The 27,574-nt window shown below is 39.3% G+C and overlaps 1 protein-coding gene across 1 annotated transcript in view; it reads right to left on the minus strand.

Moving 5' to 3' along the window:
* The window catches only part of ZNF609 (zinc finger protein 609), a 206,352-nt gene extending 181,259 nt beyond the window's left edge, over positions 1 to 25,093 (minus strand). Inside the window, exon 1 of the mRNA XM_031955391.1 lies at positions 25,023 to 25,093. The gene's annotated coding sequence lies outside the window, so the exon portion shown is untranslated. The remainder of the gene's footprint in view (positions 1 to 25,022) is intronic.
* Between the last annotated feature and the right edge of the window lie 2,481 nt (positions 25,094 to 27,574).

Raw genomic sequence — 27,574 nt, forward strand, 5'->3', positions numbered from 1 at the left:
AATTCACTATCCAAAGTGGAATTCATTATCTTTCGCTCTCAACCCTACGTCCCCACCTCTTTACCATTATTGTAGAGGGAGGGCAATACCATCCTCCCAGTACCTCAGGGCCATCCAGGATTCCTCATCATCTCTCACCCCACTCCCTTATATCCAATCTGTTGCTAAGGCCTATCAATTTCATCTTTGAACCGTCTCTCAAAAACACTTCTCTCTGACTCTACCACCATGCTAGTGCAAAACTCACCACTTCACACCCAGATTACTACAATAGCCGATTGGTGGGTCTGTCTGCCTAAAATCTCTCCCCAAACCAATCCATCCTCCATTCACCCATCAAAGAGATATTCTTACACTGCAGGTGAAATCCTGTTACCTTACTCCTAACACTTCTCTTCCCCAACATTCAACAGACTCCAGTTTCTTCCTAGAGGTTACCCCCAGAAGCAAATACAAAATGCTCTTTTTGGCATTCACAGCCCTTCACAGCCTAGCCTCCTCCCTGCTATGCTTAAACACTTTAACTCCCTGGCATGTACTCTAGAGATACTGACGTCCTGGCTGTTCCGGGAACAAGGAACTCCATCTCTCGGCTCTGGACATTCTCTCTGGCTGTCCTCCATGCTTGTAAAGCTCTTCCTTCTCTACTCAGTCTACTGACCTCATTGGCTTTCTTTTATTATTGTTATGTCATTTTAGTTGTCCAACTCTTCCTGAAACCATTTGGGATTTTCTTGGCAAAGATACTGCTATATTTTGCCATTTCCTTCTCCAGCTCATTTTACAAATGAGGAATTGAGGCAAACAGAAAGTGACTTTCCAAGGGTCACATAGCTAGTATCTCAAGCTGGATTTGAACTTGGGTCCTCCTGATGCAGGGCCAGAATTTTATCCACAGTGTCACCTATTCTTCCAAGTGGTCTAAATTCAAACATTTTTCTTCAATTAATTATTTCCTATTTCCCCTTTAATAATTTGCTTTGTATATATTTGTTTGCATGTTGTCTTACTTTCTTCAAGGGCAGAGACTGTCTTTTGTCTTTTTTTGTATCCTCAATATTTAGTACAGAGCCTGACACACAGTATGGGTTTAACACATGCTGATGGACTGAAAGACCGTTATTTTTTGAAAATAAAGGAGACATTCATTACTAAGGCTTATCATCTACAAGCTGTCCAAAAAGCAAAGGAGAAATTCCATCTGGGATGAGAAACTTAAAGATTATAAGGGTAGGTGCTGACCCTACATAAATTATGTACACAATAGGTACGCAACTAATGAGATTTAATATATAGTGGACTCTTATAAATGCTCTAAATTCCAAGAATGATTTTTAATTAATTCTTCACTTAAACATTTGTTAAATGCATATTACTTTTAAAAAGTAAGTTGTATTGATGGTTTTTGCTTTCACTTCACAACCATTGTTGGTTATATATCATGCCACCTCTAGAATCATGCCTCCTTTATAACAAAAGAAAAACAACTAGTTAAAAACGACCTATAAGCTCACCTGAAAACATATGCCACATATTACTACAGTTAACCCATAACTTTACTCTCCATTACAAGTTTATATTGCTTGGAAAAAATCATCTATAGTAGCTGCTTCTACTTCCTCTTCCTTACTCTCCTAAAACCTCTGTAATGTCTCCCTATTTCATCATTCAGTCAAAACTGCTAATTGGCTGTCTATTCCAAAGTTACTAATGATCCCAATTTTCAAATCTCACAGCCTTGATTCAGTGCCCAGATGTCTATGCATTGTTGGATACCTGTCCATTCACTTTTTTCTAAGATCTCCTGACTGCTCTATCTCCCTAGGTTCTCTTACCTGTCTCATCTCTCCTTTTAATTTTCTTCTGCAGGCTTTTTTCCTCTGAGTCAGAACTAATAAGTAGGTATCCCCCAACATTGTGTCCTGGATCCTCTTCTCTTTTATGTCTATACTACCTCAATTGATGATAGTTGCCAGATCTATATATCCAACCCTTGTCTCCTGATAACCATCAAGTTATTATCAATATATTTTGGACATTTCAAATTGAATGTCCTACAGGGACCCCAAACTCAACACATCACTATCTTCCCTCTAACTTCTCAAAATTTCCCTTTTCTGACCTTCCCTCTTACTGTCAAGGGAACTATGACCCTTCTCAATGAGCTAGATTCATAAACTTTAGTGTCTTTCATGACTTCCCAGTCACTTTCCCCATATATCCAATCTGTTTCTAATTATAATTTTTCTTCACATCTCTTATCTATGTCCCCTTCTCTCCATTCCAGTCACAAAGCTTTTTTCAAAATTACAAGTTTGACCACATTGTCCCCCTACTCAAGCCCTAACATTACTTCCAGAATATATATATAAATATAATTTAAAGCCTTTCTCTCTATCCTCTTGTCACCCCTCCGGTCTTCTCACACTTTATTCCATTCCCTTGTTATACTAACCAGTGAATGGTTAATCCTCATATTCCATTTCCTGACTCTAAGCTTTTTAAATGGATGACTCCCTGGCTCTCCCTCTTCATCTATAATGCTTAGCTCCCTTGGCTTCCTTCAACACTCAGCTCAAATCCCTTCTGTAGAAAACCTTTTTCTGGCCCTCCTTTGCTACTGACTTTCTTCTGAGATTTCCTTATCATGTACTCATATATCTTGTATGTCAATAGTTGTCTGCATGCTGTCTCCCACATGAAAATATAAACTTGAGGATACTCTACCTCTCAGATCTGTGGAAAAGGAAGGAATTTATGGCTAAAGTAGTAGAGAATATTATGAAATGCAAAATGCATAATTTTGATTATGTTAAATTAAAAAGGTTTTGTACAAACAAAACCAAAGCAGTCTAGATTAGAAGGGAGGCAGAAAAATGGGGGGGGAGGGAGGGAATTTTATATCCAAGGGTTCCAGATAAAGGCCTCATTTCTAAAATATAGAGAGAACTGAAAATATAGACTTGAAGACTGGTTCTGATTTTGTTATTTTTTAGGGGGAGAGGGATGAGGGGAGTACTCTGGCCTTTATTTGTAACTCAGCCCTTCATATAGTGCCTAACATATAATAAGTCCTTCAAAAATGCTTACTGATTGAACTAGATTATAGAGTTTTTAATGTGAGGCTAAGAACTTTGCATTTGTCCCTAGAAGCAACAGGGAGACATTAAGTTTTTGGTTTTTTGGTGTTTTGTTTTGTTTTTTAGCAATACACTGATGTGGTCACATCTGTCTTAAAAGTTAATTTTTTGAAAAATGTACTAAATGTACTAAAGAGGTTGGAGACTGGAAGCTGAGAGACTAATTGGGTTAATGCCACAGTCAAGTCAGAAGCTATGAGGACCTGCATAAGGATAATAACTAAGTATGAGACACTTTCGGGATATATCACAAGATTGTAACTTGACATTTGATTAGCTATGAGGTTGAGAGAGAGGAAATAATAAAGAATGACCAATAGGTCTGACAAAAGCGTGGGTTTAGGGGAGATCATAAGAGCACAAAACTAAAGCTAGAAGGCATTTCAATGGCTATCTAGCCCAACCCCTTCATACAGACAAAAGAATTAAGTCCCAGAGAGGTTAGACAATTCTTTTACAAGTCAGAGTTTATAAAAGTTAGATGAAAAAATTGAATCGAGGTGTTTTGATTCTATAGTTACTACTTTCTGAACTGTAAATAAATAGGCATTTAATGTTCACTGAATTGATACTTTCTTATCTCTATTCTTAAAGGTATGGGTAGAAGCAACAGCTACTAGGAGCAGTTACCTCCCCTCCCCCAGTTCACCAAAAAAAATGGACATTTATTGACTTATAGTCTTAGCTTTCTTAGGACTCCATAGAAAGATAGTTCTGCAACAATTTTTATTAAGCCCATAATAAAGCTGTCAACACTTTTTGCAAACATCTGAATGACCATTGCCTTTTTTCAAACTTCAACTAGCCTCTCTAGTCACTTATTTAAGAATTCAAGTCAATAAACACTTCCATATTAGAAATTCTAGCTGTTTATTTACTTCATGTAAGTATTATGTGTGATACTGGATTCACAGAACTATGACATCAAATATGAAAATGGGAAAAACCACACATTTGCTCAAGATCTACTATTAAAGAAAATTTTAAAAATCATTATTTTATCCAAATCTATTTACCTGTAGCATTTCTTAAATATACTATATATAATGTATCTTTGCTTGTGGATGTCTAAAACTTATTTCTTTTAAACTTGAAGGGTTGCACACTAGTTTTAAAACTTGGTGAATAAGTCTGGATTTACCCTATTTAGGGTATCTAATTTTAGGGAATGTAATCTTACTACTTCTTAGTCCTCCTATGCCAAAATAGTTTTTTTTTTCCTATTTTCTCTAAAAGATAGCCCTTCAATCCACTTGATCATTAGCGCTTTAATTTTTTCTGGTTCCCAATCACAACTGCATCAAGTGCTCCAGAAGGTGACAAAACTATAGTTTTATACAGACAATATTTTCTTTCTTTTTTATTTTTTTGCTTATTCCTGATACCTTTCCTAATAACAGCAAATATCTTGACAAAAGACATCCTGACAAAAACTCTAGACAATTTATAATCCCTGGAAATTCCTAAGTTTAAACTGTTAGCTATCAACTCACCATCCTATGATACAGTTGAATTTTGCCCACCCACCAACCTTGATGCATCATGCATCCACAATGAAAAGTAACCATCATTTTTCATTCACATTCAAAACTTTCCTTTAGTAAATATTCAACAACTTTAATATTTCACTACCTTGCAGGATAGAATTTAGAGCTGGAAAGGACTTCTGAAATCATAGTCCTCATTTTGCAAATGATTTGTCCAAAGTAAGCAATCAGCTCATCTAAGATTTTTAAAAATCTTAGAAGTGAGGTCTTCTCACTTCAAAATAACAGGCTCTTTTCAGTACACACAGTTACCTTTATGAACTGAATACCTAGAATTCCTTTTGCAAGCCATTTTAAAAAGCACTAAATAAAACCACATTCAAAGGAACCATAGGACATTTTGATTTGATCTCTTTACCCCCCACACACACACACCCCCAAGCTTCTCCAGCTGTCATCTACAAAATTCCCATTAAATCCAATTCTTTGATCCTTAACATTTGTCAATTTAAACCTAATTTGCCCATAAATAAGGTAACACAAATTTGCACTGTGCTCTCAAGTATGGTATATTGGAAAGAGTTTAAACATTCTTATTAGATTCTTTATGGACAATATTAGTTTGTATCTGCTTTATACATGCATATATATATATATATATATATATATATATATATAATGTCATCTTACATTACAAAATAAGCTCCATGAGGGCAGAAATTGCCTCATTTTTGTCTCCATTCCTAGCACAAAGCCCTGGACATAGAATAAGCACAAATGCTACTAAACATTTCATAAATACTTATTAATTGCTTCTTGACTTATTAGAAAAGGTAGGGGCATAGTCTAGGTTTCATCACTTGTAAGTATGATACTGGAAATATCTTATACCTCAAGGATTTAAAGTTGGAAGGAATTTTAAAGATCATTTTGTCCAACATTTATTTTATAGAGGAGAAAACTGAAACCCAGAAAAGGCTATTTGCCAAAGGTCTCAAAATGACGGGATAGCAGGGCTGGAATCTGTATCCCACTGACCCCATATCCATTGTTCTTCCCACTTCAAGACACTGGATTGAAGTTTGCAGAATACTGGGGCAGAAGGTCTCAATTAACTCATGTGTGTCATCCCTTCCTGCTCTAACTCTACCCATCAATTTTCATGAAACCTTGCCAAAGGGACATTTAAAACTCTAAATGCCCACTGAGTTAAATGTTTGTTAAACATCTATGGTCACATCACTAGCACTAGGAGAGAGTCCTTGTCCTAATGGACTAGTTCCCCTTTATTCGGTGGGGGGGAGGGGGAAACACACATACTTTTTTATGGTTGTCCCCCCCCACACACAAAAGTTTATGTCTGTTTAATTGAAGAGCATATGGAATGTTGCTGTCCTTTAGTAAATCTTGAGAATGACAGAGATTTAATATAAGGTAATATAGATAATGGTTCTGGCCTCAGCTTCAAAGTCAGCGCGATTTAAATTCTGTCTCAGGAAGTAACTGAGTAATCCTGGGCAAGTAATTTGTTTTTTTAATCTCTGTGCCTCAGTTTCCTTATCTGGAAGGTAGGAAGTCAGATATGGCATTCTCTCAAACCCTTCAAGCTCTAAATTTATGCTTCTATGATTTAGTTATTTTGCCTCGTAAGGGAGTGAAACTCAGCAGTCTGTAATCCTCACAGCCCCTTAGTAGCTTATAATCAAGCTTATCATGAAAGGTTCCAATTCTTCAGCCTTACATATGATGCTTTTCTGGAATATGAAACTATCTTGTCTTATCATCATTCCCCCTGTATTGCACCTTACAGTCAAGCAAGGTGACCTGTCTTTTCCACTGATGTTGAACTTTCCCTTTTCTATCATTTTGTTCATACTCTTCCTTACTCAAGTTTTCAATGTCATCTCTCTTCACCTGAATTTCTAAAAAATGAAAATACCTAGTCCTTCAGGAAATATAGAGGAAAATCTCATCCTAGACCTAGGCTTAAATCCTAGTTTTGTTAGCTTGTGCACCACAAAATAAATAAAAAAATAAAAAGGGAGATTTTTTTTCCCCTAAAATATGTAGATAGATAGATAGATGGATTACCTGAAGACCATGATAAAATAACAGTAACAAAATTTTTTTTTAAAAGAAATCCCTTATGTTTTTTTAAAAAGTGTGATCCTAGAAAGCAGTGATGTGACACAGTCCTAGAGCCCTAATCCTGGAGTCAGGAGGATCTGATTTATCTCCCCCAAAATAATAACATAAAAATAAAATTATGATTCTGGTATGCTGTGAGGTCTCGTGTCTGCCCTTTGTCCTCCCCATACATACATAACCCCACTCCCCCAGCCTTACAAAGCACTTTGCAGCATACCCCATGTTTGACTATAAACTCCAAGAGGACAGGAACCATGTCTTATCTAAATTTCCTTGCACTCAATACCTTACCCAAAATGCTGTAAATAGTAGACAATTAAGTATTTGCTGAATTATACTGAATCTTTCAATCAGTCACATGCCAGATCTGTTAGTTTCCTGGGAGAACTCTCTTGTATACTTCAAAGTTCTCAGTTCTACCATTTCCATAATTTCACCTTTAAATTGATTCAGAATTCATAGGGAGATTGATGTCAATCAAGATCAGAACAGAGATTATTATAAACAATAAAGCAACAGTTTAAGTCAACAAGCATTTATTAAATGTCTACTATGTACCAGATACTGCACTAAGCTGGGGATACAAAAAAAAAAAAAAACAAAAAAAACAGCAAAAATAGTCCCTGACCTCAACTTAAGGTGTATACAATCTAATTTGAAAAACATGCAAACAAAATGTAACATATATATGTAAGATAAACTGGAAAGATCTCAAGAGGGAAGACTCTAGCAATAAAATGGAAGACAGGAAAATGACTTCTACAAGGTATGATTTGAACTCAAACTTGAAAAACCTGAGGAGACACAGATAAGTTATAAAATTTGAAGCATAGCAGACAGACAGCAAAAATTCACAGATTCAGGAAAAAATTCTTTTTGGAGGAACAGCAAAAGGCCAGCTTCCATGGAAGGTATAAAAAAAGTTGACAGAATAGGGTAGAGCCAGGTTTTGAAAGGTTTTAAAATGCAAATAGCAATAGCCTGATGAGACTCCAATTGAGTCAAGTAGTCCTGTGTTCGAAAATGTCTCCCACACTTAGGAATTTTTTGATTTAACCTGATTCTCAGTTTGTATATATTTACACAGATAGGTAAATTTGTATTTGCCTAAAATGAGATAATGCATATAAAATGTTCAACAAATCTCAAAATGCTATATAAATGTCAGTTATTATTAACTGCAGTCCATGAAAGACAGAAAGGGAAATTAGAATTATATAAAATGTGATAAGGGAAGATTAAGTTGTTGTTCACTCAAATTCATTTATTTCCAACTCATGACCCCATTTTAGAGGAAAAAAACAAACAAACAATTCCTAAATGCTGTGATATAACCAAGGGATTATTTTCCTTGTTTTTTCAGTGAACTATTATAACTCAGAAATAATGATCACTCCAAGCTAATTACAGGTCAGGCCAAAATAGCTTTTTTGGGGGGTGGGGTGGGGTGGGGTGGGAGGGGAATAGTGCTATTGGGCTGAAGGGATTATTAAGGGGGAAAACTATAAGTATAGCATATGATGATCATTTAGCAATATATTTGACAGTTTCTCATTATAATTTTTGGACAAGACATAGAAATGTGGGTTGGATGACAGAACGTTTGGACAAAGTCACAATTGGTTGAAGCATATTCTCAAAGGAAGTTGATGAAAATCTTCCAGTGTTACCAACAGATGTAAGTCTATGATGATGGGTAATGTGTCTCTACACCAGGCCTCTTGTTCAAAAACTATAACAAAGAATTAAGATGAAAGCCCAAATCCTTTAAATGTAACCTTAAATTCTTTCTTGGTACAGATCATTTCTATAGTTTGTACTATGTTTTATAGATTTTCCTAGTTGGGAAATCATTCTGTTTTCTGAAGGGTGCCTTTTTCCTTTCCATAAAATGCTAATATGTGAATTAGCAAGGTTTGATAGGATATGGGTTACCACCACCACCACCACCACCACCACCACCACCACCACTACTGGAGCATCCAGAATCTGATCCTTGACTCACAGATTAATAGTCTTATTTCCTCTCACAACACTGCTGGTTTTTTCAGTGGTTTTCTGATTTTCTTCTTATTTGTTCATAGTCTACCTTTTTCTAAAGCTGATTGTGCCGGATATTTTTGAAGTTTCCCCTTCCTAAAAGAATACTGATCTTAATTGTGTTTTCAATCACTGGTTATTTAGTCATAGTTCATTCATAGATCCTTTTTTCTATTTGAGCTGGCATAGTTTAATATTTTTTTCAATTGCATGTAAAAAATTTTAACATTAATTTTTCAAAATTTTAAGTTCCAAATTCTCTCCCTACGTTCTCCCTCACTGAGAAGGCAAACAATTTGTTAGAGGTTATACATGAGCAGCATAGACACTTCTAATTCAACAACCTTTGGGACAAAATATAGACCTTTCTTTGTGATTCCAAAGCCATGTGCCCTAAGAAGTAACTGTCAAAACCAAAACACTTAACCCCCATACCACCATCCTATACATGTCCTATATCATACATACCCAGAGAAATCATTTGCAGCTTCCCCTATCTTATTTAACACTTTCAATAAGCAAGCTCATTCAAAGTGATTAGTTTTGTCACATTTTGTTAAAGCATGTTTCCATCAGTAGGAATTCACTGGTATTTCCTTGTCCAGGAAGAAAAAGCAAGGAGTAAAAAAGAATTGCTAACAATTCCAACAATAGAAACATTTTTAAAATAAATCAAACACAATTTTTGAGTAAAGACATTAGCTAGATCTTAAATCCAAGTGATTAAAATTCAAACAGGGAATATAAATGGAAACAGATAAACTTTTATATATAGTAAGGAATATTTGTCCATCACTCAGCTCCATGTAGCAGCTATTTCATGACAAGTGGGCAATACTTATGGCCAGTAGTCACATTCCAAAACATCACTCAACAAATATTTATTATGTACCATTTATGTGAAAGCATTGGGCTAGGCAATTTGGAGAAAAAAATTAACAGGCCATAATTCTTGACAACAAGAATCTTATGGTCTACTAAGAAAAATGTGAAATACACATGCAATTAATACCACCCACAGTATAAGTGACTAGAAATGGTTTTCTTAAACGCAGTGCATTGAATGTGATCAAATGAGTATAATGAAATATCATGACTATAAAGGATCTCAAGAACCTGAGAGAACTACACAAATGCATACTGTCCTCATCATCATCACCATTTACCATGGAACTCAAATCAAGAAAAGCTTTATGGAGGAGGTAAAACAAAATTCCAAGACCAAGAGAGTAGAAATGGGCAAGAGTAGAAGGATGGCTTCAGCAAAGGCACAAAAAGTTTAAGTGCTAAAAACTAAGATCAAGAAACTTGACTGTTTCATTTGTCTGGAGCACACAAGGGCTCAACACAAAAGTGGGGAGCAAGTCAATTGACCTTCCTCAATCTCAGTTACCCAATCTACAAAATAATGATACTTCAATTTAATTACCTCACAGGCTGAGGAAAATTTTGTAAACTGTAAAAGCACTCTATAAAAGTATGCTCTCATTGTTATTTCTGAAGGGAAGGAGCAAAAAGTACACCTGGGAAGAGAGGCTGAAATCAGATTGTGGAGGACCTGAAAGGCCTAGCTAATGGTGAGCCACTGAAAGTTTTCTAGCAATGGAATCTATCCAGGAGGTTGTATTAGTGTGTAAGTTTGAACTGGAGCAGAGACTGGAGGGCAAGCAGCTAGGAAGTTGCTGCATTACACACACACACACACACACACACACACACACACACACACACACACACACGTTGAAATATAACTATATATTATTCTAATCTCACTTCACATAAAGTTCACTTGATATTTCCTTAACTCAAAACTGTCATTTTATAACATTCTATTCCATTAATGTACAATAATCCATTCATATTTCCTTTGTTTGGACATATATTTGTTCTTTGGATTTTTTTCACTATCTCAAATAAATGTAGTAGATGAAGGGGGAAAAAAAGAAAGTTGCTGCATTAGTCCATGTAAGAGGTAATGAGCTTAAACTAGGATGGTAGCAATCGAAAAGATGACAGGTTTTTGGAGATAACATAAGCCAATCATCACAAATGATCAGAAGTACAAAATGAGAATAAAAGAAAAGAAAAAGGTGACTAAAATTTCAAGTTGGGGCAGCAGTTGGTAGGTGACTCTAAAATTTCAAATTGGTAGGGCAGCTAGGTGGCGCGGCAAAAAAATAAAATAAAATTTCAAGTGGAACACTGTGGTGCCATTAATTAACAGAAAAGAGTGTAAAACAAAAAAGTTTTAGAGGGAGGAAAAAGAATGAGTCCAGTGAGGTACCTGTGTACCTCACTGGACTCATTCTTTTTCCTCCCTCTGAAACTTTTTTGTTTTACACTCTTTTCTGACTCATTCTTTTTCCTCCCTCTAAAACTTTTTTGTTTTACACTCTTTTCTGTTAATTAATGGCACCACAGTGTTCCACTTGAAATTTTATTTTATTTTTTTGCTGAGGCAATTGGGGGTAAGTGACTTGCCCAGGGTCACACAGCCAGGAAGTGTCAAGTGTCTGGGGTCAAATTTGAACTCAGGGCTGATGCTTTATCCACTTATACTCTTTTCTGTTAACAGAAAAAACAATGAGTCCACTACTGAACATTTTGAGCTAAAAATTGTGGTGGGATATCCAGCAGGAGATATAAAGCAAATATTTGGAAACATGAGTGTGCAACTCACGAGAAAAAGCAAGGATAATAAATACAAATTTGGAAGTCATCTAGGTAGAGGTTATAAATAAAGCTGTGGTCACTAAGAGAATTATATAGTATGAATAACTGTACACATGTAATCTGAAAAGAGGTACAGTGAGTAAGGTAATTTGTAATACCGAAGTTTAATTTCTTTAGATAGGTGGGAAAAGAAAGCCATCTTAATAAAGGGCTAATAAATTAATGGATTTTTAGAAATTGCATATAGCAAGAATTAACTTCTGTAGAAGGCTAGCACTAAAAAGGACATGGGGCAATATCCTGAATCTGGGGAAAAATTAATGGAAGTTTTTTATTTGTATTTTTTAGTGCAGGGAAATTGTGGTAGGTAAAAGATATTCAATTCAATTCAAGCAGCATTTAAGTGTAAACTAGGGGAGATGTACTGTGCAAAGACAAAACACAGTCTCTACATTCATGAACTAACATTTTACTAGATATGGTATTTAAGAAGGGATTCCTTTGCTTGGGAATGCCAGAAGGCAAGTTTAGAGTAAAATTTTTCTTGTCACACATAAGCACAAAAAGTCTTTCCTTCACCTACTATCCCCTCAAGATACCATTCTCATCTCTGACCTCTTTTTCACAGTCAAGTTTTTTTCCCCAAACTATACTTCTTGTCTCCACATCCTTTGCTTTCTTCTCCCTCATTTCTCAATTTCTTGTACTTTTGATTTCTGATCTCACAACTCAACTGCAGCTACTTTCTCCAAGATTAGCAATAACCTCTTAATTGCCAAATACAATGAATGGTCTCTTCTCAGTCCCCCAACCTTCCTAACTCTCCTGAAGCATTTAACTGAACCAACTTCTTTCCCCATGCCTGGATATTCATCCTTGGGTTTCGTTCATGTATAGCTAGCTATTGCCCAGTCTCCTTCAAAAGATAACCACGTCCATTCTTTTTCTTTAATGTATCTTGAAGGCTCTATCCAGGGTCTTCCTTTTTTTTCTCTCTCTCTCTCTATACTCTTACTTCTTGACCTCTTCAAACCCCAGGGATTTAACATTTTTATGTAAATGACTTCTAGATCTTTTTACTGAATATCAATTCCAAAATCATTAGCTACTTATCAGACATTCTTAACTGGATAAGTCATTTCAAACTCAACATGTTTATAATCTTTCTCCTCAGACCCTCCTCTTTTCCTATTTCTGTAAAGATCACCACCACACTTTCAGATACCTAGATACCTTGATACTCCGAATCCTTGGAATCATTTTCAAGTCTTCATTCTCCCTCATTCCCCTCCCAGGCAATCAGTAGCTAAATTTTATTGTTTCTACCTCTTCAACAACTATTTCCTTCCGTCCACTCACAAGTACTACACCTTGACCTTCTTGCATGGATTATTGTAATCCTAATTGGTTCCTCTGTCTCAAGTCCCTCCCCTCTCCAGATTGCAGGTTTTTATATAGCTGCAAAGTGATAGTCATCATCATTCCCTCATTTGGGAATATCCAACAGTTCTTCCTGACTTTAGGATAAAATACCAACCTTTTATATCCAGGCTTATTATGCAACACTCTCATTTAACCTCTATTTCCACATCTGTAAATATATTTCAGTCAGAGATATAGGAGCAGATCTAGGGAATTTCTACTGTCCACGATCTATCTCCTTTCTTTCACACACACACACACACACACACACACACACCTAGTGTCTTCACATAGCACTGTTCAGAAAAACAAAGCTATTCCTAAGAGAAAAGTGGGAAAACATAAAAGGTATACACAAATCTTTCTCTCAGCCCTTATGCTTAAAATGGGAAAAAGTCCTGTTTTTCCCCATGGCCCTATTACAAACACCTCTCACCTTAAAGAAAGAGTTCTCTCCCTTTAGATTTGTGTACACCTTTTATCAGGGAAGTCAAGAGCAGTCAGGTTCTCTGGTTGCAAGAGCCAGGGCAATGGAAAGATGTAAGGAGGCCCTAGAGTGGTGTAACTTGAAAAACACAGATGGCTAGAAGTGATTGCAAAGAAAATTTCTGATAAAAGGGGTCTGCTGAAGCACCACAAAAGGTCTACCCCATAACTGGGCCAGACTTACATACTGGATTTATTGTTTGAATATTTAAATTGAATTTGTGATTCTGCCACTATCTACACACTATGATTTCAGACATTGTTAAAGTTGGGTCTCTCAAATTGTCCTTCCCTCAGAAACCAAAAGAAATAAATCTAAGTAAGAAGACCTGCCTCATACACCACCTTGTCATGAAAATATAAGCCATTCTAGAATTCAATATTTTTAAAAATTGAGTACCAATCATGTGGGGCATTTAGGTTAGCATAATAAGAAGTACACTGAGAAGAATATCAGATTTGCAGTAAAAGAATCTGAACTCAAATTCTGGTGTTACTACTTATAGGGTCATAGCAGCCATGTAGTATGTGGATTGTTAATTTTTTTTTTTTTTTTAAGTGTCATATGGACCCACCTCCTTTGGCAGTCTGGTGAAAGCTATGGACACTTTCCCAGAATGATCATTTTAAATGAAGAAAATAAAATACGCAGTATTGCGAAGGAAACAAATTATACAGAAATACAATTATCAAAAACAAAAAAATATATATATATATATATATCCTTGATTTAAGAAACTGAGGTGCAGAGATCTGAAATGACTTGCCCAAAGTTACCTGGGAGCCGGGATCCAAACTTAGTACTCTCCCCACCAAACCACACTGCCTCTCTCTCAACAAGCATTAGCCATGTGACCTTGGACAAAATCTATAACTCCTTGAGATCACAATATTCTCATGCAGCAAAAGAAGAGGTCAGTTGACCCCTTAAAGCCTCACCTGGCTCTAATACCGCTAATATACCTAAGAATCAACAAGACAAAGCTTGATCAAGGGACTGGCAGATTAGAGTTCTCTCCCAACTTGGAACAGGTCCTACCAAAAACAAACCCAAACTTTGCAGCTTCAATGACTGTTTCCTCCTTACAAAGCAGGTTGATGAAACAAATTCACTGTCAAGAGTAGGAGTACACAATTTCATTTGAATTGGCTTCTCAGGTACCTTCTCTAATCTTACAGATTTCATTGGATCACAGAATCAAAGCTGAAAGAGATATACAAATATATGTATGTATATATTTAAGACCATGCTTGAAAATAAGTAATAGCTGTTAGCTTTAAAGTTAAAAATCTAATATTAGAATTTACTTAATAATAATATGAATTCAAGTATGATATATACCAAAATGTAAAAGATACGTAAAGTGGACTAGGAGATTACTTTCTATAAAGAAAGCACATCTACCTAAAATACTAGTTTGTCTCAGCATTGGTATATAGAATAGAAAGTATCAGAACTTAGATTTCATTTCTGTGGAGGGCAGGTGTTCTGCTTAAGGTAGTTTCACTAGAAACAGTCAAGTTGATGTTAAATAAAACCCAGTCTACAAGTTCTAACACCACCCCCAATCACTACAAATAGAGACTGTGGCTGGCTGGCAGAGTTGGGCAGAGTCCCCAGACTTCACCCAACCAAACAAAAAAGATGGATACTGGCTGCTACACCTCATGCATATTAACAAGAGAACTTCGCTCCAGGATAGCTGTAGAGTCCAGACCAAGTCCTGTTCTGGGCTAACTTGGGGATAGAGAAAAGGGAAGGAAACAAGAAGATTAATCAAGAACTGAAAGATTGAGGAAAGGAAGGACAGAGCAATAGACAAGAAGGAAATTTAGAAGAGTAATATGCAAGTTAAATGAAGGGAAGTTCTCCATCAGACATCTTCATCTTTACAGGGCTGAATTGGGTAGTAGGCCTTCTAAAACCACAATTATGTGTTGGAAGGAAGCCAAAGCACCAGAAACAAACCTGAAAGTTCACTTTTTGAGTTGGTGAACTAGGCACACCCCTTGAATTTATATTTAAACAGGGACATGAAAAAGCCCTTCTACCCTAAGGAATCACTCCAAGAGAGAGAAGAGCAAGAGCTGGGTCCATCATAGAGCTAGGTTTTTTTCCCTTTAGGCCTTTGAGAAGGCAATTTATAGAGACCCAACTCAAACAATACTCATAATAAGCAACTAACATCTAGCCAGTATTGGGGAAAAGTCCTGCTTAGCTGGAAGCTGGGTTACAGAGCTTCAGGGTCAGCCTCTGGTGCCTCCTAGACATGACTGACTGCAATTTTCACCCTGATTAACTTCCAAGAATGCCAGTCAGAGAAGGAGCCAGGAGAAGGATACATACACCAAAAGCTATTTCCTCCCATGCAGCTGAACTCTTCAGTATTAACCTGAGACTACCTCTTTACCTCAACAAGGTTGAACAGAGACAGTATTGAGTGCCACGATCCTTGTGACACAAGGGATTTCTAATCTCAGGAAGGAAACACAAATAAATATCAATCCACCAAGTAATTATTAACTTTTTTAAAGGTCCCAAGCAAAATGTTGACACCAACAGTTAGTTTAGTCCTTACTCGATCCCCAGTTTATAAACAGCCTACACCTTGCCACCAACAGCACTAGTTTCATTTCTAGAAAATGGACCATTCCCAAAAGATGAAAATTTCTCAAAGCCCCCACAGCCTATCTTGACTTTTAATTTATTACACACAGTACAAAAATGAGTCCTCCTCAGGAAACCAAATACCTACTGATGAAAATTAGAGAAAAACAAAATTGAGATTACTTCGCCTTCTCAGGATAGAACTTTTCTTTCTTCCAATTTTATTGCAAGTATCACTTAGACCTGTATAATAAATTCTAAACCCCAATTCTAAAACCAAACCAAATAATGACAGTAAACTTTCACACACCACTCTCTAGAGTTTGTAGTCAAGGTTCAAGGATATATAGATATATATACTTCAATACCTATGAGTGGACTTTCCTTTTGAGTCAGACTTTCAGTACCCATGGAAGGAAACCATGTTGATAGTCTACCAAGAATCTTTAATAGGACATACATTTGCAAACACAATAAAGAATATAACATTCAAACCTGCCTTTTAACATGGAGGTATTGCCTGAGAAACTACAGGTCCCAGCATGCAATATAGTCAAACCACCTGGATCAAAATGAAGAGTTAAAGGTGTGGTCTCATGTCCCTAGGGCTGCTGCAACCAGCCTGGCCCACTTTCCAATTCCCCAACTCAGACTTACCACAGGTTTTCCACCAATCTTTCCAAACTACTCATATTCCTGATTCAAATCTTTCTAAAAGCTTACCAAAAGTCTTTTCCTTAAGTATAAGTTTGATCATGGTTCAGGGTCTTTCCTTTCCTAATCTAGTACTGATTAATCTAGGAAATAATGACAAAGCCCAATATGACAGGCAGCAAAACAAAACCCAATACCTCTTTTCTATGGGTTCATTATAATCAGTAATTATACACACACAAGCATGGTATTTCAGTGATAGATGATTAATGTTTTAAGTGAATTATTTCAATATAAGGAACATTACTTGCACAGTACTGAAGCAAATCAAACATAAGCTCTTGGTTTAAATGGGGGAGAAATCATTCTTTAAATAACCAATAAATGGCTATTATCAAAAACCCCAAATCCCAGTATTAATTTCGAATCTCCAACAAAAATCCTAACTTGAGGAATTACCAACCTGGCTATGAAACCTTGCTGGGAACTCTCCCATAATTCCTGTGAACCTGAAAATTCTTGCAGATACCCAACAAAATCCCCATTTTCGATGTGATATTCAATAGGGAATTTTTCTATAAGGATTTGAATTAAATGTTATTTAACATTAAAAGGACAAAAATATTTACCAATCAAAATATTTTGGACATATTGAAGGTCTCCAGAAGAGTCAACTCAAAAGATTTCCATTAACTGAACAAAAATGAAGACATGTCCATCCTACCCCTACACAATCTGAAAATACCCCTCCAAGCTCAAAGAATTCAAATGAAAGTAACTTGACCATCTTGAGTCTGAATACCAAAGCTAAGCAACAAAACTTGCACAGACCATGGAGCAAATTCTTCCAGGTCTAATTTCCTTCCTTCAAGCTGAAGTCTTTCCTTGTTAAAATAATTCATTTATATAGGACTTTAAATATTATCACTGCTTTCACAACAATCCTGTTTCATTGGGTTTTGGTTTTTTCCTCCATTATGACTTGTGATTTCATCAATGCAGAGGACTCCTGTTGTGGAAATTCCTTCTACCAGCATAGGCCAGCAACTCAAGTCAAAGGACTTGCCGCCCACAGTTACATGTCCACAAATGCATGTCTAAGCATGACTTGAACACAGTTCTTCATGACTCCAAGGCCAGTCCTCAGGAGAATTACTATATAATCTGTCTCTTGTGAGATAGTAGTATTAAGTTTTGTTATACCCATTTTAGAGGAGAGGAATCTGAATCTCAGAGTTAATGATGCAACAGCTTATTAAATATCAGCACAAAGATTTGAATACCCCAGGTGTCACTAATTTCAGGGCCCCTTCTAATTCATCATGATGCAATGTAAGCTCTGGTTACCTTTCTTAGGTCACTGGGGGTTTAAGCTAAGCCAAAGAGTCAGAGAAAAAACACCTCTAAGAATACACTCAATAAAGAACTGCCTCTATAGTTCATCTAGAAAGAAGAAACCAATATACAGGTAATTCCAAAATGTAGTACACTGTGGCAAAAGCAGAGAATAAAGAAGGTGCTCCATCCAACAGGTCTAGCAGTATTTTATGAAGACAGTTCATTCCTACTTATTTTTGCTTCAACCTTTTCATCCCAAACATCTGCTCCCCACAAATGCCTAATTCCTCATTCAAGCTTTAAATGATAGTATCTTAAGGCTGGAAGAGATCTTAAATATCTAGTCCAATCACTCCATGGATAAGGGAATGGAAGCCCAGGTAAGTTAATTGCTTATTTGAATTCATATATAGATAGATAGAAGAATGGTGAATGAAACCCAGATCTTCCAAATTCTAATCTAGTGTTCTTTCTCCCATACCACTAGATCCAAAGGGTCAAGTTAATATGAAGAAATGTCCGAAGGGGATCTTCCTAATAAAGATTTCCCCTGCTTGGTCAGATGGTATCTTATAAAAATAATTGAACCATACCAAAAACAACAACAAAAAACACGCCCTCGCACGTACACACTCACTCACACACACTTTCTCTCTCTCTCTCTCTCTCTCTCTAGAAAGTTCCTAAAAACTTCCTACATTTTACAATTTATATTATCTACCACATGCTGCATGGTACTTAGCACAAGAGGATAAGCATGAATTCTTATCATTTGCAAAAGGAATCCACAAAGAAACTTTAAAAGATCAAGAAGGACAAAAGTAGAAAGATGATGTTTGGAGCATTCAATTTGAAGTAAGAAGCAAAACTCAAGAGCAAAGCCTGCCAGAGTTAGTGGCCAGAAAGGCCAACGGTAATAAAGTAATGTCAGAATCTACCTGATAGCAGACTGTTCTAACAAAGAATGGGAATAAAGACAGAAACGAGAGAAAAGCTTCCAAGTTTATCAGTGAGTGATGGACTAAATATGACCTAATAGGTATTTGCCATTTCTGGTTTCTACGACTGATCTATGTACAAATGGTAAAAGAGCCATGAAAAATCAGCCCTGTAGGATTTGGAGGTCTGCCTTGACAAGATAGAAAGCTCATTCATACATCTGACTGTGCTCATGAGACTGCAGTTCAACTCCTGCTGTTGAGAGAAGGAGGGGGACAGAAAAGAGTGAGAGAGAAGGAGGTGGAGGATCTGGGCTGTGACTATAATAGCCACAGTAATTAGTGTTTCCAAGCTGCTAGTAGAGTCCTCAGAGCAGAGAACCAGGATGGGAGATGGGGGAAGGGAGAAAAGCATGAGGAAGCAAACTACCAAGAATTATAAAAAAAGGATATGGTGGCTCTAGGCAATGGCTTGTTATCAATGAGAAGAAAAACAAAACGGGAGTTGCTTTATCTAGGGAATACAAGGAGCTTACTCTCTCCCAGCAGTGAGTGCCATACACTGGTTCCCACCAGGCTCCCATTTAGAATAATCCAGCAGACCAGCAGAGCCTGGGCAGACAGTACCAAAGCCCCAGGCTGCCCTGTCAATGACCCCAACAGCAGCCCATGGGGCCTGGCCCCAGAGAAAAGGGGGGGGGGGGAGAGAATGCACAAAGTTGGCTGGATGATCTGTCTTTCCCTTAAGACCTTTCTCTCTCATTTGGGCTGACAAACAGGCTAGCTTCTTGACTATAATCAGCATGTATGAAGGGGTCGGGAAGAGGTATTTTGGAAGCCCAAAAGAGGGCCAGATGTTTCCACCCAATTGAGCCATTCTGTGTCTCCTCCATCAACAAATAAGCTACAGTTATAAAAAGTTTCTTCTCTAGAACAAAAAGCTAAACAAACACGACGCACAACTTGTTATAGCAACTTTGCTATCAATATGATCTCTCTGGCACTTGACAATGCACACCTGGAAGCTTAAAATATCTTATTAAATTTTTTAAGAAAAATGATGATACAGGAAAAAATCTGGTGACTTGTGGTGACTCTTCAAATAGGCAGGGGGGAAACTTCCCAAAAAGGATTAGGAAATAAAAGTTCTTTTTTAAAAGTAAATATTTAATAAAGACATCTCTTTCAAATCATTCAGCCCTCCAATGATTGTTTGACTTTACTAAGCAGGCCTAAGCAAAGGGCAAAGGGCAAAGTGTTACAAAGGTGTTATTCAGAAAGACTGGAAACAATACAAAAACCCTCAAGAATAGCAACCATCACGCAGATCATATGCTTAGAGCTCGAAGGGACCTCAGAGGCCATCTATCCAGTCCCCTCATTTTTTAGATGATAGAATTCAGAATCAAGGTGTTTAAGTTAAGTAACCTGTCTCACAATGAATGACATTTAACTTTTTTTTTTTTAAAAGGTATTTTTTAAATGCCTCAGATAAGGCATTTTAAGGACAAGGCTACTACAAAAAAATAAAATACAATAGCCCTCTAAAGCAGGGGAAAACTTTTTGGTTGCCTAATATCCAGTCAGGGAATAAAATTTAAATACATTAAATTCAATTATTTTCATGATGATGAAAGCAATGGTTTCTCTCTTTCCCATTTCCTTTTAATAAACAAATACTGGAAACCCTAAATTACCACCATTTCCTTCACATTCATGATACCCAAAAAAAACACAACTGAGGCTTCCTAGGATACCTCTTGAGCTTTGTTACTCAACCATCTATTAGAAACCCATTGGCCTGAGAATCTCCTTTTTTCTTTTACTGCATCATCATTTTTTCCCACACACTAGCACAATGCAAAGAAATGGGAAAGAAAACACAATTTCATACACATGGATTAAACCTGAAACACAGGAGATCAAGCATCCTCTTGCCACTCTGGCATATGATTCTTTTACCCACCTGCTCAATAATCCCTCCTTGGCCGCACAGCTGCTGCCAATTCCACATGCCCATTGAGGCAGGTGCTTTGGTGAATTACCTGTTCCCTGGTGAAGACAGTCAGTCTTTCATGGTCCTCTAAGTGAGCCTAGCACCTGCAAATCATGGAATAGGCAACTCATAACTTCTCCCTTTAGCATTCTAACCAACTTTTTCCTGGAAACTGTTATCGAGTATATTCATAGTTCACTTGGTATTTTTGTAGAGAACTGACAGTCTCATTTTTAAGAGCCAAGTGAAAGAAAACTGGTTGGAAAGCCACAAACAACATGTCACCTAACATAAGGTGGCAGTGTTCCTAGAGTGGGCTCTGCCTGCCAGTATCCTTATGCATGATCAGTTGCTTACAAAGGAGGCAACAAATGGCTAGCTCTCAGTTGAGAAAAAACAGCAATATAAAGCAACATAATGTTGTCAGGCAAGGGAGCAGAGGTGAATACACAGCATATAGACAAGGGCTCTAGGAAGTTCTGTAGATCACCCACACTTTCTAGCTTGTGTGGCTGAACTCAGACAGCAGTGCCAGCCAATCATCTAAATCAGAAATAGCACCTCTGCCTGACACAGCAATTAGCAAACCCATCAGTAAGCAATCTTCTATTCCACCCCCAGATTTTATCCAGATGCTGCAAATGTGTGCTGCCTACTGCAGACAACCCACTCTATAACCAGAATGATAAATACACTACCCTGGAAATACACTAGAACCACACACACAGGTTCCATATGCACCTATTTGCCCAGCAAAATATATGTATATAATTCAGATGGATAAACTTTCTACAAAAAAGGTACAAATTTCCCACATGTCCCATCAACAGAAACACTTAATAAAGAGATAAAAGTAAAATATCTAATTCAAATCCTGCCTTTGTGAAATTCATCAGCAAAATGAAGGGGTTACACTAGACTACCTCTAAAGTCCCTTCTGGTTCCCAATTGATGATAATATGAAAATCCAAATTAAGTTCTATATCAACTGGTCACTTTAAGTCTATACACAACATTGGGATAATGGAAAATAGTCAAACGATATCAATTCAAATAACTGTTCTGCCATTTACTACTTGTGAGATCTTGGGCAAATTGGTCAATTGACATCTTTAGCCTTCAACTTTCTCATTCATTAAATGAGAATGGTAGAATAGATAATCTGTCAATGTCACCCAGTTCTATATTTATGATCCTATTCTCCACTTGGAAAGTCTTGATGACTTTCTTGGTCTACAGATATAGGACAAAGAATCATGGACAGATGTTATATTACATCTATTACCAAAATATAGTCTAGATGAAAGATGTCATACAAAGATCAAAATGTAATTAGGAAATATTTTACAAAATAAATAAAAATACAATAAAACATAGACATTATACAAGTAGCAGTCATTACTACATAAAGATGAATGGCTCCTATTTTCTATTTGAGCTTGACACCACTAGTCAAGATCATTTACAAATGGTTTATTATGTTATCTCCTATTTCTAGGGACCAGAACTTCACTTCTCAAAGTATTGGTTTTCCTCCCCAATCTCTTTTAAAAGAAGGGATCTTCTTTAGTGTACAAACTGGAAACCTTTTTCTATCACAAAAGAATCTTCTAGGAAACTAGTGATTTGTTGTTGGGTTTTGAGTCGAGAAGAATGTAAATGTCATTTTGCCAAGTCATGTGATTATAAAATTGCTGACTTGAAATAGAAAAGGACTTCAAAGGACATCTAGTACAACCTTCCAAAACAAATCTGTCCATATAGGTGAGGAAACCAAGTTCAGGAAGATTAAGTTACTCAAGGTCACAAAGGTTGTGTCTGGAGTATAATTTGAACCCATGTCCTGTAACTCCAAATGCTCTTTCTTCCTCACCATTCTATCTCTATGGGACCTATTTACAGCCTCACCTTCAAAGTTATTTTTCATATTTAATACCACCCCATCCATTAACGTCAATCAAATCTCATTTTTTTTTTCCATGTTCACATTCTACAAAATCTTCATTGATTAAAAAAAAAGTCTTTATTTTGCCCAGCCAGCACTTCCTTTTCTTACTTCAGTACTCCTAAGGGTTTCTGATTTCCATCAGCATGAACTGCTTCAAACAACATAGATCACAACCAATCATTTCTTAAGATAGCCTTTCTGAGTTGCTGTAGGGATGGGAGGAAATTCACCTAGTGGCCTACCTTCTGGAAATGTGCTTATCTAAAACTCAAAGCTGTGGGTGCCCATTTGTACTCAAAAGTCTTTGTAAATCGGTGAGACCTACTCTAAACTTTCTCTCAGCCGGCAGTTTTCAAGAAGCAGTTTGTTTCTCAATTGTCTGACAGCAGAACACACAGTCACCTCCAAGAAATGAAGCAGCAACTAGTAGGAATTTAGTGGAAGCAATTAAAGTGACCACTCCCTTAGGGAAAGTTTCTTACCCACAAAACATATCCATGTACGAAATGCCAATGGCTTTTAAAAAATTGTCCTACTACTACAGATTAAGAAGTCATGATTAAGAAGGTACTTGAGTCTCATTCGTTTCTATACCTTGTACAGGTCCTCAGCAACACACTAACAAAAAATATAAAAGTTACAGGCCACATCTCAGTCAAGTCAGAAGAGCTAGACTATGATCGGAAGGAGAGTGTGCATCTTCTGGGGCAGCCAATTTCCTCTACAAGCCTCCCAGACACTACTCCTCCACCTTGGGGCACGCTAGCTGACAAGGAAGCACAACACTGGCACCCCCTATTCTTCAGAAGAATGTGTGCCAAAGAGCTCTGCATTGTTCCTCACTCAAAAAGAAGAGCCTCTCTGTCTGGCTTCCTCCAATGGCTGAGTCCCAGTCTAGTAAAAGGAAGAAAATGGCACGGAGGAGCCTGGGAGATGGAGCATATCCAAAGCTCTCAGACAAGACTTGAACCTGTGACCTTCACTGTGTACACAATAGGCGGGTGAGAGGGACCGGTTTATCTCCGAAGCAGCAGTTCTCAGCCCTAGGGTTGCACTCCTGATAAAATGACACGACTATTGTGTGTGGCAGCGTAGCAGTCACCCCTCACAACTGCCCAAACCAACGCTCCCTCCCTCAAGACAAAGCAGCACAGGGGTGAAATTAACTCAAGGGCCTACGAGAAGGAAGGCAGGCCTGTGGGGGCTCAGCCCTGGCGGCTCCGGGCACATGGCTGCGAACAGCCAAGCGTTCTCCCCCATCTTGGCAGTTCTCATTCGGTTAGGAAGCTGCCTCTTAGAGAATTTAATCATCTGTGATTTGTTCAGAGATATTCCCCCTGAAGGGCTCTGATCTCTCCGCCCTGTGTGAGCCTAATTCCTAGAAGCTGAAATGACTGTTTGCTGCTGCCTGTTTCACAAACACACATTAATTGGTCAGATGTGTCTCCTCCTCCTCCTCCTCAGCCCCAGAGGGAGGAAGGAGAATCTGAGCAAAGCACAGAAATGATCCAACCATAATTACACATAAAGGAAGAGAAGGGTATCATGGGTCTCCCAGGCAGGACGGGGTCACAAACCCTGGCAGGGGACAAGGAGAGCCGTTAAGGGCCAGGCCCAGGGCAAGGACTCCCTCGGCCCGGGGAATCCCTCCATTTTGAAGAAAAGGACAGAAGTGGATGGGACCTGGGAGCTGGAAGAGGCACACACCCACAACCTGATGCCCACTCCCTGCCACCCTGCTCCCCCCTTCCCACTAGCAGGCAGACCGTTCACCAAAACCACTCTCCCAGCCCCACGCAACCTATCGTCACCTTGGGTCCCAGATCCAAGCGGGGCTCCTCGCCAACTCCCCCCGACCCCGAGTGCCCGCCACCCCCCTCCAACCCTCGATTCCCCTCCGCTCGTGGAATTTCGCTCTGGACCGCCCCCCCCCTTTCCCAAGGCCCCCCCCTCCCCACGCAACGACCCCTCCCCGCGCCCGAGCCGCCCCCCCTCAGCCTCTAACCCCCACTTCCTCCTCCGCCAGGCCCCGGGCCCCTCAGCGCCGCCCCCTCCCCACCCCCCACCCACCCGGGCCCGGGCTCCCTCCGCCCCGACTGCCCGCCCCCTCCCCCCGCCAGCGCCACACAAAGCTCCGGACTCACCGCGCGGCCGGTCCCGGGAGCCGCCACCTCCGCCCACCCGGGGCCCCCGGCCGTGGAGCCGGAGCCGCCGGAGCCGCCGCCGCCGCCGCCGCCGCCGCTACGGGCCCCAGGCCGCCATCCGTGCCTGAAGCCCCTCCCCCCACCCCACCCCGGCTCCGGCTCTCCTCCTCTTCCCGGTTCCGCTCGCCCCGCCCGGCCTGGCCGGTGCCGCTGTGTCCCGGGGACCGCGGGTCCCTCCTGCCGCCGTCGTCGCCGCCGCCGCGATCCGGGACCCGGGACAACCAGGGCCGCCCAGAACACCCGGACACTGGATCACCGAGCCCGCGGATCCGGATTCGTGGCCGGCGCGGAGAAACCCGGAGGAAAGAGATCCTGAGTACGGAGCGGGAGAGCGCTGGGGGGCGGGGAATGGGGGGTGGGAGGGGGAGGGAAACCCGGAACCCGGATGGAAGGGGCAAATCCTGGTCCCGGAACGCGCCGCCACGCGGACCCCGGATTGGAGAGCCGATTTCCTACGCGAGGAATCCAGGAAAACCCGGAGAACAGAGTAGACACGGAGCGAGGAGTTCGAGGAAACCTGAAGTGAGGAACTCATAAAAGCCAACTGCCTGGCGTTGGAGGGAGGGCTGAGGTTAGTGTTGAGGGCGACCCGCGCAGCACCTAGAGTAGCCTTTGAACGGCTCCCAAGAAGCAGGGGCGCTTTTTCCTTCCCGACGTGGGGCGGCGCCGGTTCGGCGCTTAGCCCAGCGCCCGGTACCGAGCGGGCGCTCAGCCAGCGTTTGACGCCCGAGTGACTGATCCGCAGCCACCCGGGAAAGAGAAGAAAAGCCCCGGGAAGGGACAAAGCCAGGCACTCAAAATGAAGGCCGGCGGGGGGAGAGTCCGGGGCGCCTCCGCCGAGCCTCCCTTGTCTTGCTTTAGAAACGGGACTGGCCGTACCTACTGCTCTCTCCTCCTCCGAAGAAGCTGCCCACCGCTCTCCCACTCCCAGCCTGCACCAAGCCCTCTTGCAAAGCAAAATAGCCTCTTCCTTTTCTCCAGTCTTTTATCCCCTGCCGGAAAGCGAAGCCGCCCAGCCTTTTCCTAACCCTTCCATTTCTGGACCTCTCGGTGACCTTCACCTAAGATTCCCTGCCCGTTTTCCATATCAAATGGAAATTTATCTTTATCTTGGAGGCTCCCTCCCTCCTCTTTACTATTTAACCAGGGCCTGTATCTCTCCTTGGATTGTAGCCTGTTTTCCTCCTCTCTTCGGTCTCGGTGACCTCCCTTTCTTCTTTTATCTCTAAGTACTCTTCTGTAGTCTCTCACATTCAGGATAGCACATGACTTGGAAATGCAATCCAGAACCTGGAATGCTCCCAAAAGCAGAACTCGCTCCCCTTGGTGGTTGTTGGACCGGGGTGGAACCAGCTCTAACCTGGTGATTCTCTTAATGTGCAGCTTGAATCAATCGCATAAGCGCCAAAGTTAGAAAAGTAAGAATAGTTGATATTTATGTAACACTTGGAGGTGCATGAAAAGCCTTTCTTTACACTATCCCATTTAAACTAAACAACCCTGTAAGGTAGATGCAGATAAGAAACTCAGGTCAGATAAGTTGAATAACTTGCCCATGGTCACATATTTGAAGTTACCTACATAAAGATGGGTTCTTGAACCAAATTCAGTATTTTATATATTATTTCCACACTAAGAAAGGGAGAAAGGACTGAAGACTGTGACAAAACTGATATTTAACTTGGCCCAATTAGATTGCAGACCTCTTAGCATTAAGAAAAAAACTTCATGTAATCAAATTTAGAGTGGGAAAAGATCTTAGAGGTCATGTAATTTTCAACCTTCATTTTGTAGACCCTCCAATCTGAATAACTGGCAAAACAGTGATTTTTCTTTAAATTGTTCTTAGATCTGAAAATGGCACTGAAATTCACCATTTGCAAAAAGCTAAACTGATCTCTGGCCCCGAGAATAATATTGGGCTTATAATAAATATAGTTTCGTCTTGATGTTAGGCATGAGATTGTGATATGTAGTTACTAAGCAATAGCCCTACTAGAAAAATATTCAGTAATTCCAAAAATTAAACATAGTGTGATCCTATAGAGGACAAAATTGGAGATATAAACTTAACTGAGGAAAGAAAAAAAAATGGTGATCCCTACAAGGAAAACTAACAGCCTAAATAGATGAGTCACTTAGAGGGTAAAACTAGTTACCCCCAATTTTAAGGTACCTAGGTGTTAGGTATTACTCAAAATATTTCTAGGTTTTAATTTGTTGCACTAAGTCTTTTGTTCCCTTCCCCCACATTCCCTGACACCTTTTGTTCCTTTCTTAGCCCAGGTCCCTTTTTTCTCTTTGCAGTCTTCTGCTCTTATTTAAAGAGTTCTATTTGTTTAATAAATCAGTCTTTTTATTTCCATTTTCCAGGGAGCATTTCCTGCTAGGTCCCATCCTTTTCCCTCTAGATTTACCTTTTCTGAGCACGGCACAGGTTGGTTACCCTTTCTTGCTAAGCTAATACACCCTTTCTTTCCCCCATCCCCTCA

The sequence above is a fragment of the Sarcophilus harrisii genome, chromosome 2 (assembly GCF_902635505.1).
Source record: "Sarcophilus harrisii chromosome 2, mSarHar1.11, whole genome shotgun sequence".
Taxonomy (NCBI): Eukaryota; Metazoa; Chordata; class Mammalia; order Dasyuromorphia; family Dasyuridae; genus Sarcophilus; species Sarcophilus harrisii.